This window comes from Sciurus vulgaris, assembly GCF_902686455.1.
Source record: "Sciurus vulgaris genome assembly, chromosome: 19".
Classification (NCBI taxonomy): Eukaryota; Metazoa; Chordata; class Mammalia; order Rodentia; family Sciuridae; genus Sciurus; species Sciurus vulgaris.
In genome coordinates, this window is record NC_136480.1 from 31,801,918 (window position 1) to 31,817,741 (window position 15,824).

Consider the following 15,824-nt stretch of genomic DNA (forward strand, 5'->3'; position numbering starts at 1 on the left):
ATCCTGTTTTACAGATGCAGTATGTCTCCCCTGTATGTGCCCCTGGCACAGTTCAAGGCCACCTCTACCATGTATGCTTCTCTCTCTGCCCTGCACATGAGTGACATGGGACTTTGCAATTCAGACAAGGTTCCAGAGAGTGACAGCTGCACCACCCTCTTAATCTCTCTGGACCTCCAGGTCACACAACAGACACCAGAAATCTCTGAACAACACTGGGACAGTGGTCACTCACAAAAATCAAGGTCTCTAAAGCCACATTCCCCAAGACACCTCCCAGAAAGCCCAGAGATTCCAATGCCCCTGAATACACTGAAGTCCACATCATTCAGTGAGAGGGAAGGATTAAGGAAGGCTGTGCCTTGGCATCTTCAGACTCCCTCCATTGCCTCCTTGTATAAGTGGGAAAACTAAGGTCCCAGTGGAACAGATTCTGAGGTCACATCTCCTGCAAGGGAGGTCAAGGACCTTCCTTCCTGGAGGAGTCCACAGTGACCTCTGACGAGATTTCCAGATCATAGGTTCTTCTCCAGGGTCCCTTCACCTCTTGAGTTTGCACCCACCATGCCTTCTAGTCACCAGCTGAGGAGAACATGTGAGGAGTCCTGAGCAGGGCTTCCAACCACATGTTTCATCTGGCCCCACCCCTCCTGCTGCTCCAACCCCACTCAGCTCAACCCCCAGCTTCTCTCATTTTCCATGTTCCACTTGTCCCCAGTGGGCACCAGGGGAATTGTTTGGCCCGTCACTTCTGCTCCAGTTGAACCCTCTCGACTTCTCAGTCTCTGCCCAATATTTGGGCTCCACTTGGTGCCCCTCTGCAGCACCATGCCAACTCCACCTACTTGTTCCACCTCTTTCTGCCTACCTAGCTCCTCCTCATATGGAAAATGTAACATACTGGAATTGCATGTTTTCCCTTTTTTTCATGGAAACTTTTTTGACCTGGCATGGCCCAATTCCACTGACATCCAGTGAAATTCCAAAAGTTCTGCTCTTCTCCATCAGCCTGGCTGTTCAGTCAAGCTCACAGGGACACCTGCCACTCCCTCAGCCCTCTGGTGGATACACTGCATTTGAGAACTTTGTTGGAAAAGAATGAAAAGGGTCTTGTGGAGTTGCCTGTGGTCCTGGACACCACTCAGTTTGAAGGACAATTGGACTTCGGGTCTCTTAGCGTTGACTACCCACATAAAAAGTGGATGACTTTGGACCACTCTGCTCACCTCTGAATCAGTCTCTTCATTTACACAGTGCAGATGATGATAATGATTTTTAGCATGCCAGCAAGCATGTTTTGAACATCATCTGTATGTTAACCCTATCGTGCAAGCAGAAAGACTGATAAGCAAGAGAGCAAGGTCCCTATCCTGCATGTGGAGGAGCCCAGCCAGGATCAAAGGAGCACATGTTTGCATAGGACCTGACTCTCTGCTTTTCTGAAGCTCTGTAGCCTTCTGCAACTTCTCTGAGTCTTTGAATGCAGATGGGCACACTTTCTTGGCAAACAAGAATCATCTGTGCTGTCCTCACTGCCCCAGGAACCCCATGATGAGGTAGCACAGGTGTCTGACCATGGGCCATCTTTCTGAAGGTTGTATCTTGGGAGGAGATCCTCTTTATAAAGACCTCTGTAAATATCATTCATTCTGACAACCTGACTCATTGCTGGGGAGACAGGACAGCAGCTGGGTATTTTGGCCACAAGGTGCAGAAAGATATCTGTGTGTTTTAAATAAAAACGTGTGTTAGAGGACAAGGGAGAAGTCAAGGGAACCTGACAGCAAAGTTCAAAAGAGGAGGAGCTGGACTCTGCCAGGTGATCTCAGCATCCAAAACCCCTGCACACTCCTCCCTGGACACTGTTTCTAGGTGAGCACACCTATAAACCATTCTGCTGTCCCTTTGTTGCTGCTCTGATTCAAAGTCTCTAGGAAAAAGGACCAGGTTGGCTGGGTGTAGAGATCTGAAAATTCTTCACATTCAACTAGGTATTGAAGGATGAGTAGAAACTCATTAAAGGGAAAAGGGAAGGACATTCCAGTTAAGAACAGCATGTATGTCCCCACAAAGAAATCAGGGGGTCTCTCAGAATCATGCAGCCACACTATGACAGGTGCTTTCTTCATCATGCATTTAATGCCCCCAAACCCTGCAAAAATAGTGTTAGTTTGGGGAAAACTGATTGCATTATTTTATAAAAATGCTAAAGGCTCTTATAAAGAATTGAAAGTATACAGCAGAATACTGCAAAACTGGAAAGGGGATGGGAATCACAACACACCTGCTGCCCCAGACACCAGCATTAGCATTAGGCCACATCAACCCAGATGATTCTCTCATCACCTAGATGGGAGGGAGGGAGATAGAAAGGAAGAGTGTTAGAAAGAAGGAAAAGGATTTGACTAAAATTAAATCAAATGTATGTGGTAATTTTTTAAAATACAGCCATTCCACTTGAATGTAACAAAAGAAAAACAAATTCAGATGAAAGAGAAGTGCTTACTAACTTTATATATTTCTTTTGTGACCAAAATGCCTATTTATTATAAAATCACTTTGATATTGTGATTAAATTTTTTTCCTCAAAATATATTCTAAATATATTTTTAAAAGGAGTGAGAATCCATGTCCTATGCTGCTAATTCCAGAGACAAAATTATAAACATACATACTTATGTGGGTACATATACATATATACACACAAAGTCACAAATATATAAATTATGTAATTACATATATGATTATGTATCTAAAATGTCTATAATAAATCAATGAATCATGTTCAATCATATTTATCCCTATTACCTAGTCATGCTATTATGTTATATGATATTCCTTTCATACACATGCCCTTGGTGGTAAGTTCTGCTAAATAGCCATGAGTCTTCCCCATACCAATAGAACTCAAAGACTGCTTCTGACAAAAAGCACCAATTCTTCACCAAGTTTTACAGATGTCCAATGGGTAAATACAAGTAAAATAACTCCTGGCATCTCTGATATATATTTACACACAAATACACTATTTATAGGCTTATAGTAATCAAAGCCTCGCAAAGAACACAAAATACCTTCAATGGAAAGATTCCTGCAGCATCCCAGGAACAACAGCTATAGAAGAGGTCATGACCAAATTGAGACACGTACCCCACTTCTGAATAAAATTTTGAGAAAAAAATGTCTGAATATCTATATGTTTGTCTCTCTGCCTGCATCTGTGACTGTCTGTCTGTATTTCTGTCTATCTATCTATCTACTATCTGCATCATCTTCTCCATGATGACAATGAACACTGGGCAGTGAGTGATATCCTTCCATTCACAGCTGGACAATTAACTCTTTATATCAATTTAATTAAGAGATGTACAAAGTAAGTCTGCTTGTGAAACAGCAGCTTTGAAGATCTTTTTAAATCATCCAGTAACAAAGCCAATGAATAAATAGGCACATACTCTGATTGGCTCTAGAAAACAATCTGTCACCATCTAGCACCTAATCAGGAGTGAGCACTCTAACAAGGGAAAAACCCACATCAAGGAGAGTGGTATGTTCTGGTAGGGGTAAGACAGGTGTTCTCGAAACCTTGAGGAGGGATGTCAAAATGCAACTGGAGAAGCAAGCAAGGGACAGCTCCTAAGGAGGCCTTTCTCTTATAGGTATGAAAGGACTGCGGACAGACAAGTGACATAACAAGAGGTGTGTTCTAGAAAAACTGGGCAGGTGAAACATTGCTGTGAATTGTGACATTAGATCGGATGTCTAAAGAGGTGAGCACTCCATGTCTGTTTACTGCCTGAAACTTGGTCCACCAGAATGGAAGCAGGGACTCCTGACTGTTGTGCATGCCTATGCCCTCTCTGCCCAATACAGATCCTTGTACAAACTAGTTCTATTGTAAAATACAAGGGCACTAGGCTTCCATATATATAACTAAATAACACTGTTCAAACCCAGATCCCCTACTCCTTCCATGACAAACTACATTTTAGAGAATCACAAAGCTGTGACTTAGCTTCACAACAGTTGGAGAGGCAGGTGTCTGTCTTTGTCCTGCTTTACAGATGTAGTGAGCCCACTAAGGTTGCTTCTGACAAGGGTCAATCTGCCTCTCCATCTAGACTTCTCTCACTGTCCAGGTGTCAGGAAGTCCCTGCCTGTGGGCAAGTATGGTAGACTGGGATCCAGAAAAGGCTCCAGCGAGTCACAGCTGCACCACTTGCTTACCCTCTGTGGACCTCCAGGTCTATCTATGCAGCAGCACCAGAGAAGTCTCTGTGAACATGCCAGGACAATGGCTGCACCCAGAAAACAAATCTTCTAAGGCAATACCCAGGCCCCTTCCCAGAAACCCCATGGGCCCCAAACCACCTGAATACACAGAGAGCCCACAGAATCCCATGAGATGGAGGGACTGAGGAAGGCTGCAACCTGGAAACATCAGCCTCCCTCTGCTGCCTAATTGTATAAGGGGGAAACTGAGGCCCCAATGGAACAGCCTGAGGTAACATTCAGACATATGGGCCCTGCTTCCCCACTAGGTCCACAGTGACTTCTGACAGGATTTCCAGACACACTCTCCTCCTTTCCTGTGGACACATGTCACTCACCTGTGGGACTCCTGGTTCCTACACTGCATTCATTACTAAATATCATTAAATGTCATTAAAACCACTCTTAAGAATACACAAACAGGTCACATAGCAATGTTTTGTGAACTTCAAATGAGTTAAAGTCATATATTGTGTTGCATGAAAACAAAAAAGCAGAAAAGATAGAAAAGACATGAGGAGAATTTTAAGAAGGAATCACACTTTTTGGAAAAATATAAATTCAGTATACCTAAAATAGATATTTTTAGACATTTGTAACTCATGCACAATATTAAAATTCTCTTTCAGTTAAATAAGTGAACACATTCTCTCTCTCTCTCTCTCTTACACACACACACACACACACTATTAATGTTTCCATGATTCCATTACTACTAAAATCAACCATGAGATTGTAACACTTGTATATTCAAGTCAATTTAAATCAAAACCAATGTGTGAATATGTTGTTGACACAGGGCAGGCACATGGAAAGAAACTGTATCATAAAACTTTTAAGTATTTACAAGGGACAGAAGTCTGAATTTACTCTCATATTTCTATGTCTTTGGCTGTTTAATTTACATATGATTACAACAAAGAGAAATAGTGAAAATATCATTTATAGGACTCATTATCTCTAAATAACTTGAGGATTATTACACTGCCTAAAACAACTGAGAGATGTCTATACACTTTTTAACCAATGGTTCCATCTTACTTTATGTTACCTACAAATTTTAATATGATTAAATATATGACTTTGTTAAAATTTGAGAAACATTAACTTTTATTTAATAAAATATATTCATGATACAAATAGAGCATTTCAAATTCCATTGTAAATCACCAGTAAAATACAAAATAAAAATGCTCATTGATGAGAATTTTCCTCTCCTATAATGATTGGCAAATTATAGTTTCTCCAACTTTCAAGACTGAATATGTTTAGTAATTTTGACTTATAATAAATCAGCAGCATTTCAGGAATGAGCTATCTGCACTACATTGATATAGGAGGATTTCCTTATTTATATCACATAAACTTATGATATCTAGAACATTTTAATTAACAGTTAAAGGCAATGTCACATTCTCCGTATTCATAGTATTTCTCACTAAAAATTGTTATACATATCAAGATAGGTGGTGTTAACTTTTTGCTATACATTTATCATTTGTGAATATTGGCTTTCAATTGAAGCTATTTTGCTGTAACCAAAAACATGTATTTTTGATCAGGTATTTCTGCATTTATAACAGGCATGAGGATCTGGCAAGAATGCTCTGGTGTTGAAGATAGTTTGAAATTACAATAAAGATTTGACAAATTATATTTTTAGAGTTTGTCTCTTCAATGAATTATCTGGTGTTTCATAATGTGTGAGCAATTACTAAAGGGTCTGTCACATTCTTCATATTTGTAGAATCTTTCATAGGAATTCCCTAGAATTTAGTAAGGGGTGAAGATCTATTAGAGATTTTGTCACATTCCTACCTTTGTATGGTCTTTCTCCAGGGTGAATCCTCTAATGTTGAGTAAGAGTTGGGTTCAATTATAAGCTTTGCTACATTCTTTACATTTGTATGACTTCTCTGAATATGAGTCCTATTATGGCAAGTAAGAATTGGAGAATAATCAAAGACATTGTGACATTCTAGGGGTTCTCTCCATTGTAAATTCTCTGGTGCTTAACTCTGGTGCTTAATGAACTCTTATTAAGAGCTTTGCTTAATTGTTTACATTCATATGACTTCCCTATAATATGAATTCTCTGGCATTGAATGAGAAGTGAAAACCTTTGCCACAGTCCATACATTTGTATGATATCTTATCACTATAAACCTTGTGATGTTTAATAAGGGTTGGATGATCATTAAAGTCTTTTCCACATTCCTTACATTTGTAGAGTCTATCACAATGAATTCTCTGATACTGAATAAGATGTGAGATTTGAATAAATGCTATTCCACATTATTTACATTTATAGGGTTTCCCTCCAGAATGAATAGTCTGGTGTTAAAAGTTGAGAGGAGCTTGAAAGCTTTGCTTCATTACTTATGTTTGTATGTTTTCTGGTCTCTATGAATCCTCTGGTGTTTAATAAGGGTGGTACTATACTTAAAGCCTTTGCCACATTCCTTACAATCATATGTACTCTCATCCCTATGCACCCTCTGGTGCTTACTAAGATTTGAGATTTGATTAAATGCTTTCCCACATTCATTACATGGGTAGAGCTTCTCTCCAGTGTGAATCTTCTGGTGTAGAGTAAGGATCAACATATATTTAAAATCTCTTCCACATTCCTTACATTTGTATGGTCTCTCATCACTATGAATCCTCTGGTGTCTAAAAAGGGTGGCACTACACTTAAAGCCTTTGCCACATTCCTTACATTCATATGGTCTCTCATCACTGTGAATCCTCTGGTGTTGAGAAAGGTATGAAATTTGCATAAATGCTTTCCCACATTCTGAACATTTGTAGTGCTTTGCTCCAGTATGAATATTCTTGTGCTCAGTAAGGACTGAGTTGTATTTAAAATCTCTTCCACATTCCACACATTTGTATGGTCTATGATCACTATGAATCCTCTGATGTTGACTAAGGTTTGTACTACATTTAAAGCCTTTGCCACACTCCTTACATTCATATGGTCTCTCATTCCTATGAATTCTCTTATGTACAGTAAGAGTTGTACTATACTTAAAGCATTTGCCACATTCCTTACATTCATATGGTCTCTCATCCTTATGAATTTTCTGGTGTTGAATAAGGGCTCTACTACACTTAAAGCCTTTGCCACATTTGTTACATTCATATGGTCTCTCATCACTATGAGCCCTCTGGTGTTCTCTCTTATCATTATAAACCCTCTGATGGTGAGTGAAGTGTGAAAATTGAATAAATGTTTTCCCACAGTCTGTGCTTTTGAAGGGCTTTTCTCCAGAATGAATCCTCTTGTGTTTAGGAAGTGCTGACCTTTGATTAAAAGCTTCACCACAATCTTCACATCTATAGGGTTTATCACTACTGTGATAAAGAGTTGAGAATTCCTTAAATGCTTTAACAGGTTTATTAAATTTGAAGGGCATTCTTCCCATTTGAATTTTCTTGCACTGAATAGGGCTTGTGATTTTATTTAAAGCTTTTCCACATTGTTTATTATTGCAATTCTTTCCTTGAGTATGGATGCTTGGAATGATAAATTTTGAGCACTGATGAAATGCTTTTTTGCATTTGTTACATTTGTAAAGCTTCTTTGTAAAATGAAAACACTGATATTTTCTAGGATTTGAAAAAAAATTAAATATTTGTGAGTTTCACTGCATTTGTTACAAAAGGTCTTGAAAGTTTTATTAAAAATGTAGAACTCTCACCAAATATCTATGGCTAATTTTTGATCAAGTAACAATCAATAAGTACAGATCTTCCTACATTCATTAAATGTTATGTTTTGACACAAGGAAGAACAGTATGTTGAATGCAGAATAGACTTTTTGTTAAGTACAACAAACCTGATCTCACTTAGTAATTTATTGTTTTTTTTCTCCATAAAAATGTTTGAAAGAAAATTTAATCAAATACTACATCTCAAATTTTTTCTTGTTATTAACTTTATCATATAATAGATTCCTTTCAGAGGAAAGTTATATTATCAAAAACTCAATGGAGATGCATTTTCAAGACACCCAAAACCCTTCTCATAACTGACTGGCATAAACTGAGATGTTTTCTGAGATTATATATATCTTGATATCTATTTATGTGAAAATTACTATTATATAGTCATCTCATGCTTATTATATTTATCATGACAAAATTTCTGATCTTTACTCTTCCCACACTCCCCACTTTTTCCTTAAGTGTAAATTTTCAATGCCATGGTTTCCATACCTTCCCTTTATCACCTTTTGGAATGAACATTTTGCTGCTGGCTCTGATGGAAATTCTTGGGTTTGATGAGAATACTTAACTGAAAGAAACCAAAGGAACAAACTGTTTCACTCTTAAGAATATACTTTTCGCACCCACAAAAAATGAAGTTATTACCAAGGTGAGGATGTCAGAAGGGGAGCAGCAAAGGAAATCCAAGATCCTCATTACTCCATAGGTAAACAAGGAGAACCAACCTAAACAATAAATAGGAAAAGGACCTTAACAGGTCCTTCTCAAAAGAAGAAATGGGAAAGATCAACAAATGTATTAAAAATGTGTTCAAATCTTTAGCAATTAGAATAATACAAATTAAAACTATACTAAGAATTAACCTCATTCCAGTCAGAATGGCAATTATCAAAAATACGTGTAACAACAAATGTTGACTAAAATTGGATAAAAGGGGATTCCCATACATTGTAGAACTGCAAATTGGTACAAAACCACTGGAAAGAAGTATGGTGATTCCTCAAAAACTAGAAATTGGCTTGGGAGGCTGAGACAGGAGGCTTGTGAATTCAAAGCCAGTCTCAGCTACTTAGTGAGGCCCTAAGCAACTCAGTGAGATTCTGTCCCTAAATAAAACATAAAAAGGGCTGAGAATGTGACTCAGTGATTAAGTGCTCTGGATTCAATTCCCAATACAAAAAAAAAAAAAAATAGGAATGGAACCACCATTTCACCTAGTTATCACACATCAGCATACATCCAAAGTATTTAAAATAAGCGCAGTACAGTGACACGGCCTCATTAACATTTACAGTAGCACAATTCACATTGGCTGACATGGAACCAACCTAGAAGCCAATCAAGAGATGAATGAATAAAGAAATCATAGAACAGGGAGGGTAGGAATGGGAAAGGCAGTACAATAAATCCAACATATTTTTCCTATGTACACATACGAAAATACCTAGGTGAATCCTGCCAGCAGGTTTACCCACAAGGATTGGGTTTTAATCAGAATAAAAACATCCCCTGCTTGTAGAATTTTATTAACAGAACAAAAGATATTCATCAGGGATTTAAGAAACTGTGCATTCTTAAGAAGAGATAAGGACAAACATTTACACAGGTAGAAACGTACACACACATCTAAAAGATACAGCATGAAAGCAGGTTTGAGAGGTATCAAGTCTATCACAATTGATGCCAGTATTGCCTGAATGAAGTCAAACCATAGAGAGCAACAAATTGACTTGCTTTTTAATGATCAAACTTTTGGCTATTTATTAACAGATAACACAAACAACTTCTTATGAATGTCATGATGTTTCAAAGGATACAAATGACTAAATCTAATAATTAATACATGCATTATTTCACATAATTACCATGTTTATTTTTTAGTAAATTTTACATATTGTGGTATCATTTATTTTTTTATTTTTATTTTTATTTTTTTTGCATTTCCACACAGGCTTTATTCATATGACTTAATTTCCATGAGATTTTTTTTCTGTAGAGAAGCAAATATTATTTAAAAAAATATTTTATACCAATTAAAGTTTTTTCTTCAATTGTGGCCCTCAGTTTTAAATTTTACAAATATGGTAAAAGGCTACTTCACATTTTTTACATGTATTATATTTTTTAATATCAGTGTAGACTGTGCTACAATCATAGAAGTTTTTCTCCACCATGGGTTTATAAATGCAGATATTAGGAGGTTATCTCAAACAGATGATGTTCCTATAGTTTATCTCCTATCAGTTCTCTCATGCAGTCTAACATTATATGATTGAATGGTGCCATTGATGTGGTTTCTCTTCACTGAGCATTGGACTGTGTTTTCTAAGGTTAGGGTATTAAAATAGGCTTTCCCACATAGATGATAATCCAATGGTTTCTATTCAAAGTGAGTCATCTTCCATTTCTTAATAGTAGAGTGATGGTTGAGGACTGTGTCACACAGGTGGCAGGCATATTATTTTGCTCCAGTGTGTGTTTTCTCATGAAGTCTAAGGCCAGATGATCGACTGAAGGCTTTCCCACAAAGATGGCATTCATATGGCTTCTCTCCAGTATGTGTTCTCTCATGCTGTTTCATGCCAGAGTACCAATGGAAGGCTTTCCTACACAGATGATATTTGTATGGTTTCTCTCCAGTATGTGTTCTTTCATCCTGCCTCAGGCCAGAGCACCTACTGAAGGCTTTCCCACACAGATAACATTTGAATGGTTTTTCTCCAGTATGTGTTCTTTTATGTTGTGTAAGGCCAGATGATCGACTGAAGGCTTTCCCACATTCGTGGCATTCATGTGGTTTCTCACCAGTGTGGATTCTCTTATGTAGTCTAAGGTAGCGTGATTGACTGAAGAATTTCCCACACAGGTGGCATTGATATGGCTTCTCTTCAGAGTGAGTTTTCTGATGACTTCTTAGGTAAACTGATTTACTGAAGGATCTCCACACAGATGGCAATTGTATAGTTTCTCTCCAGTGTGTGTTCTCTGATGAAATCTAAGGTTATATAAATCAGTGAAGACTTTCCCACACAAATCACATAGGTATGGTTTCTCTTCAGTGTGGATATTCTCATGTATTTCAAGGTAGGTTGGCTCACCAAAGGTTTTCCCAAGGTTACTCTTCTTGCATTTTCTAGGCTTTATACAATATATATGTCCTTTCAAATATGCATGAAATGCACCTGATATGTTGCTGCAAATTTCCTTGTTTCCACTAAGGTACAAATTGTCACCAAGGGATCATTCACAATGTTTCTTAACCCAGTGCTCCATTGCTGGGTGACTAAATAAATGTTGACTCCAAGCAGAGTTGTAGTTTAAATCATCTCCTAAATTATTCCATTCAAAAGAATCTTCTTGGATATGAGATTTCATTGATATGATGATAAGAATGTCCTTCCTGCCAGTAAGTGGGTTATACACACTTTTACATTTTTGGTGTATATTTTCCCTACCTGGACTTTGGCATGGAGGAAACTCTGTTCCTGCTACCCTCCACAGAATTTCTCCTTCCTTCAGATGCAAAGTCATATCGGATTTACAAAATAGATACCCAACTGATACTAGATGACTGATGATTTCCAGCATCACTGATCTGTGCAGCTTTTTCTGAAGTTTGTCCAGTATGGCCCACTCTTCTTGGGTGAATCTTACAGTTACATCTTCAATGGTAGTGGATTCCAGTGGATACATGGCCATTAATTTTGCTTCCTGCAATCTTCCTCTGTTTAATCACTTATATGAAGTCCAAATAATTCTCAGGAGAAACAGGGAATAAGGCTTGGAGGAGATGGAGAAGCTACCCGCACGGTTCCTCAGGTGAGCAGGGACTTGCTCTTCTCCCAGGCTCTGGACTCTTCAGGGCGTGGTATCACTTATTAAGAACACAATATATGAGTCAAGCATGGTGGCACACAATTAAAATCCTGTGACTCAGGAGGCTGAGACAAAAGGAGTGCCTATTCAACATGCAACTCAGCAATTTAGCAAGATACTAAAAAAAACAAAAACAAAAACAAAAACAGGAAAAGATCTGGTGACATCAACCAATGGTTTCCAAATATAAAAGAAAAAGAATAATATAATACACTACACCCACCATATCATACAGAACACTTTACTTTCCCCATCAAAATGTAAATTTGAAGACTTTGACTATTATAACTCCTAATATCCCCCAAATCATAGCTCCTAAATTCAACTTTTTCAGTTTTCACATGTGAGCTAAGTGATGTAACAATTGATTTTTTTACCTTTTTATTTTTCTCTTCTTTTATGGAAGGAGGGTATTTGGGATTGAAAACAGGGGCAATTTTCCACTGAGTTACTTCCCCAGTCACTTTTAATCTTTCTTTAAAATTTTTCTCTTTAGTTGTAGATGGACACAATACCTTTATTTTACTTCTATGGGGTGCTGAGGATTGAAGCCAGTACTTCTCACATGTGAGGTAAGTGCTCTACCAATGAGCTATAACCACAGTGCCTCCCCCAGATGCTTTCTATGTTGTTTATTTTTGAGACAAGTTGTCACTAAGTTTGTCATCTCAAACTTGTGCAGTCCCTCTGCCTCAGCCTCCCAATTATCTGGGATTACAGGCATGTGTCTTTTTACCTGGCCTCTTTTTAAAATTTATGTAGAAATTTCCAAGCATGTACAGAATAATTATAATCCTCTACTAAAAAAATTATTTTTAGGTAGAAAAATCTCAATGGAAACAACATCACACAAAAAAGGGAAACTTGGTTCAATCAAATCAACAATAAAAAACTGGGAAAAGACCATAAGAATTGGAAGGTTATGAACTTACTAAGAGGAAATAACCATTTCAGTGATGTTTAATGTGCTGATCAAGAATGAAAGTAAATGAAATTGGGAGAAAAAAATTACAGAAATTAGTAGAAATTGTATACTTGAAATGTGCTTTAAGAACTAAGATCTGAGAACTTGGAAGTGAAAGAAAAGATATCAAATTTCAAGAAGCAGAACCAGGATAAACACAAAAAGACTCAAAATGAAGTATGTGAAGTTTCAAAATTCGAAAAGAAAAACTATTGAGACCAAAAAACCTTTGGTCTCAAAAGATAAGAGATGTATCACTTAAAAGGATGTTTCTACATAATTAGTAGTTGACGTTTTACAAGAAGAATCCCAGAGAACTGGAAAATACAGTTAAATAAAGCAAAGAAAAAATAAACTAACAACCATGAATGCTATATCTAAAACCACTATTTTTTAAAAGTAAAGAAAAAGAAGAGACTGGGGATATAACTCAGTAGTTCAGTTGGTAGAGTGCTTGCCTAGCACACACAAGGCCCTGGGTTCAATCCCCAGCACCACCAAAAAAAAAAAAAAAGTTATTATGTCAAGATATAAAAATGCTAAAAATGTTTCTGACTTCTAGACCTATCCTATAAGAAAGACTATAGAGAATCCTTTCAATTGAAAATAAATCTGCAGAGGACAAATCATTTAAAATCTTAAAACTTTCTGTCAAAAGCAAAAATATCCATAAATATGAATTCTATTAGAATGTAATGATGGTTCATAAAATAATTTTTTCCATAGAATTTGAAAGACAAAAACATAAAGATTATCATAAACCTGTCAATTGGCATACAATATGAAAATAGTCATACAACAACATAAAGAGGACCTGCAAACGTGTTGATTTTTATATGGAATTTAACTTAATTTACTACCAGTAGATGAAGTATTTTAAGACTAAAATGTTTTATATAAGCCAATTTTAGTGACATAATAACTATGAAATGTATGAATAGAATAAGGTGAGATGTGTCACGATAACAATCTATGAACCAAAAATTAAACTAGGGAAAACCATCCTAAGAAAGAGAGAAATTAACTTACAAAATAACAGCAATAAGTTCTTTATTTTCAGTAATTTATCTAAGTAAAATGGATTATTATTAAACACCAGTCAGAACACAAAATGTGACTAACAGTATTAAATCTGAAAATTCCTGTATGCTATTTAAATCTATGTTCACTTTTAGTAAAAGTGAAATGATGAATAGGAAATTACATACAAGATGATAAAACTAAATCAGAGATGGCAATAATAATGTTATGTAAAATGATTAAGAGAAAAGTTATGTGAGATAAAATGCTTTCTAAGTGAAAATACTTTGAAAAGTGACAAACTAGAATATTTTATAAAGACATAGAAGAGACCACCCTCTAAAACTCTACAATAATACATGTGTAACTACATCATACTTCCAAATATAGAAAGGCATCCCTGAGAAAACTGTTAAAAATAATAACACAGTAATATTTGAAGACACTAAGCTCCAATGGATGTAACAGAAAATAAAACAAGCAGAATGGTAAACACAAACTAGAAGACTTTAAAAACTATTTTAAACCAACTAGACTTGTGGATTCAGGCTCCTCAATAGCTCATGAAATATTCTGTATTGACCAACTTGCAATCAGAGCATATGTTAATAAATGACAATACTTAAATAACTTTCTAAACATAGTAATTAGAAAACAATAGGTAAGTGACATTCAAAACCCCGAAAATATGTGACAATGGTGTACTCTTAAACATGGTCTCATTCAAGAAATGAAAGATAACATTTTAGTTGTCTATATTATCCAAATGATCTATAAATGCCAGGTAATAGCTATCAAATTTTCAATGTTAATTTTTCAAAAAAAGGCTATTTTAAAAATCCTGTGGAATTCCAAGTGCTTATAAATAATTCAAAAGTATTCAAAATAGAAACAAATTTGAGTAATGTTTTCTGATTTCAAACATAATTAAAGGTACACTATTCACTGGATTAATACTGACAAACTTAGACAAGCAGACATATAAGACAGAAAGGAAATCCTCACTTAGATGGGTGAATAAAGACATAGTTACACACTTGTGATCATTATGTCATTCAATAGGGCCAACAGGGGAAGCTAAAACAATGTCCTTATATGCATGGATGAAGGCAATCTGGAAATCCTCAGCACTACTTCCAACTGTCAACAGTAAGGTGAACAAACAAAAGATAAGGAAGTACATTTGACTTTAAGGCATAGGTCATAATAGTTTATCCTGTTGAATTACTATGACAAATACGAAGTGAGGGGTGTGTATCATATCAAGAAAGAATGAGATCAAACATAAGTAGAAATGCAATAAATATCTTCTTGTCTATATTGACAATTTCCTAATGCATTTTGATGAAAGTAAGTATATGAAAGTCATTTATGCACAGCAGAAGCTACCAAGAGATATTCTTCAAAGGAAGGACATTCAATATTTGTAGTGAATTAAGAATTCTGAAGGGAAGCTCACTCACCCAGAAAGATCAAGTTTCTGTAGTTCTCCAACATCACATCTCTGTATAAATTCTGCTGAGCCGGGTCCAGGCATTCCCATTCCTCTTGAGAGAAATCAATGGCCATATCCCTGAATGTCAATAGTTCCTGAAATAAGAATAAGTGTATAAATGGCATATTGACCATTTGATCATTGACAGAGTTTTTCATTTGACCCAATGAGAGGTAGGAGACCTGGCTCTCACTTAGGTATGGAACCTCAATCATTCAATAAGCTACTTCTTAACAAGGCGTGCTTGTCTAATGTATTAGAGAACTCTGAGAAAAGATGACAGAAGTACAGAAACCTCTATTTGCTACACTTTTGCAAACTAAAGTGTAAAATGAAGATGAACATCATAATTTACATTTGGGGGTTATGTTTATATTTTTAAAAATATAGTATGCATGTTTCTCAGATGGAAAATTTATACTGAGTTAGAAAATTGCTTCCTAAATTGTAATAGGCACAAACATG

General features: G+C 36.4%; 1 long non-coding RNA gene across 2 annotated transcripts in view; it reads right to left on the bottom strand.

The window, feature by feature from the left end:
• Nucleotides 1-15,499, bottom strand: part of LOC306650421 — a 75,963-nt gene extending 60,464 nt beyond the window's left edge. For both annotated transcript variants that reach the window (XR_013760924.1, XR_013760925.1), the window contains exon 1: nucleotides 15,328-15,499. This is a non-coding gene — a long non-coding RNA (uncharacterized lncRNA). The remainder of the gene's footprint in view (nucleotides 1-15,327) is intronic.
• Nucleotides 15,500-15,824: the final 325 nt, after the last annotated feature.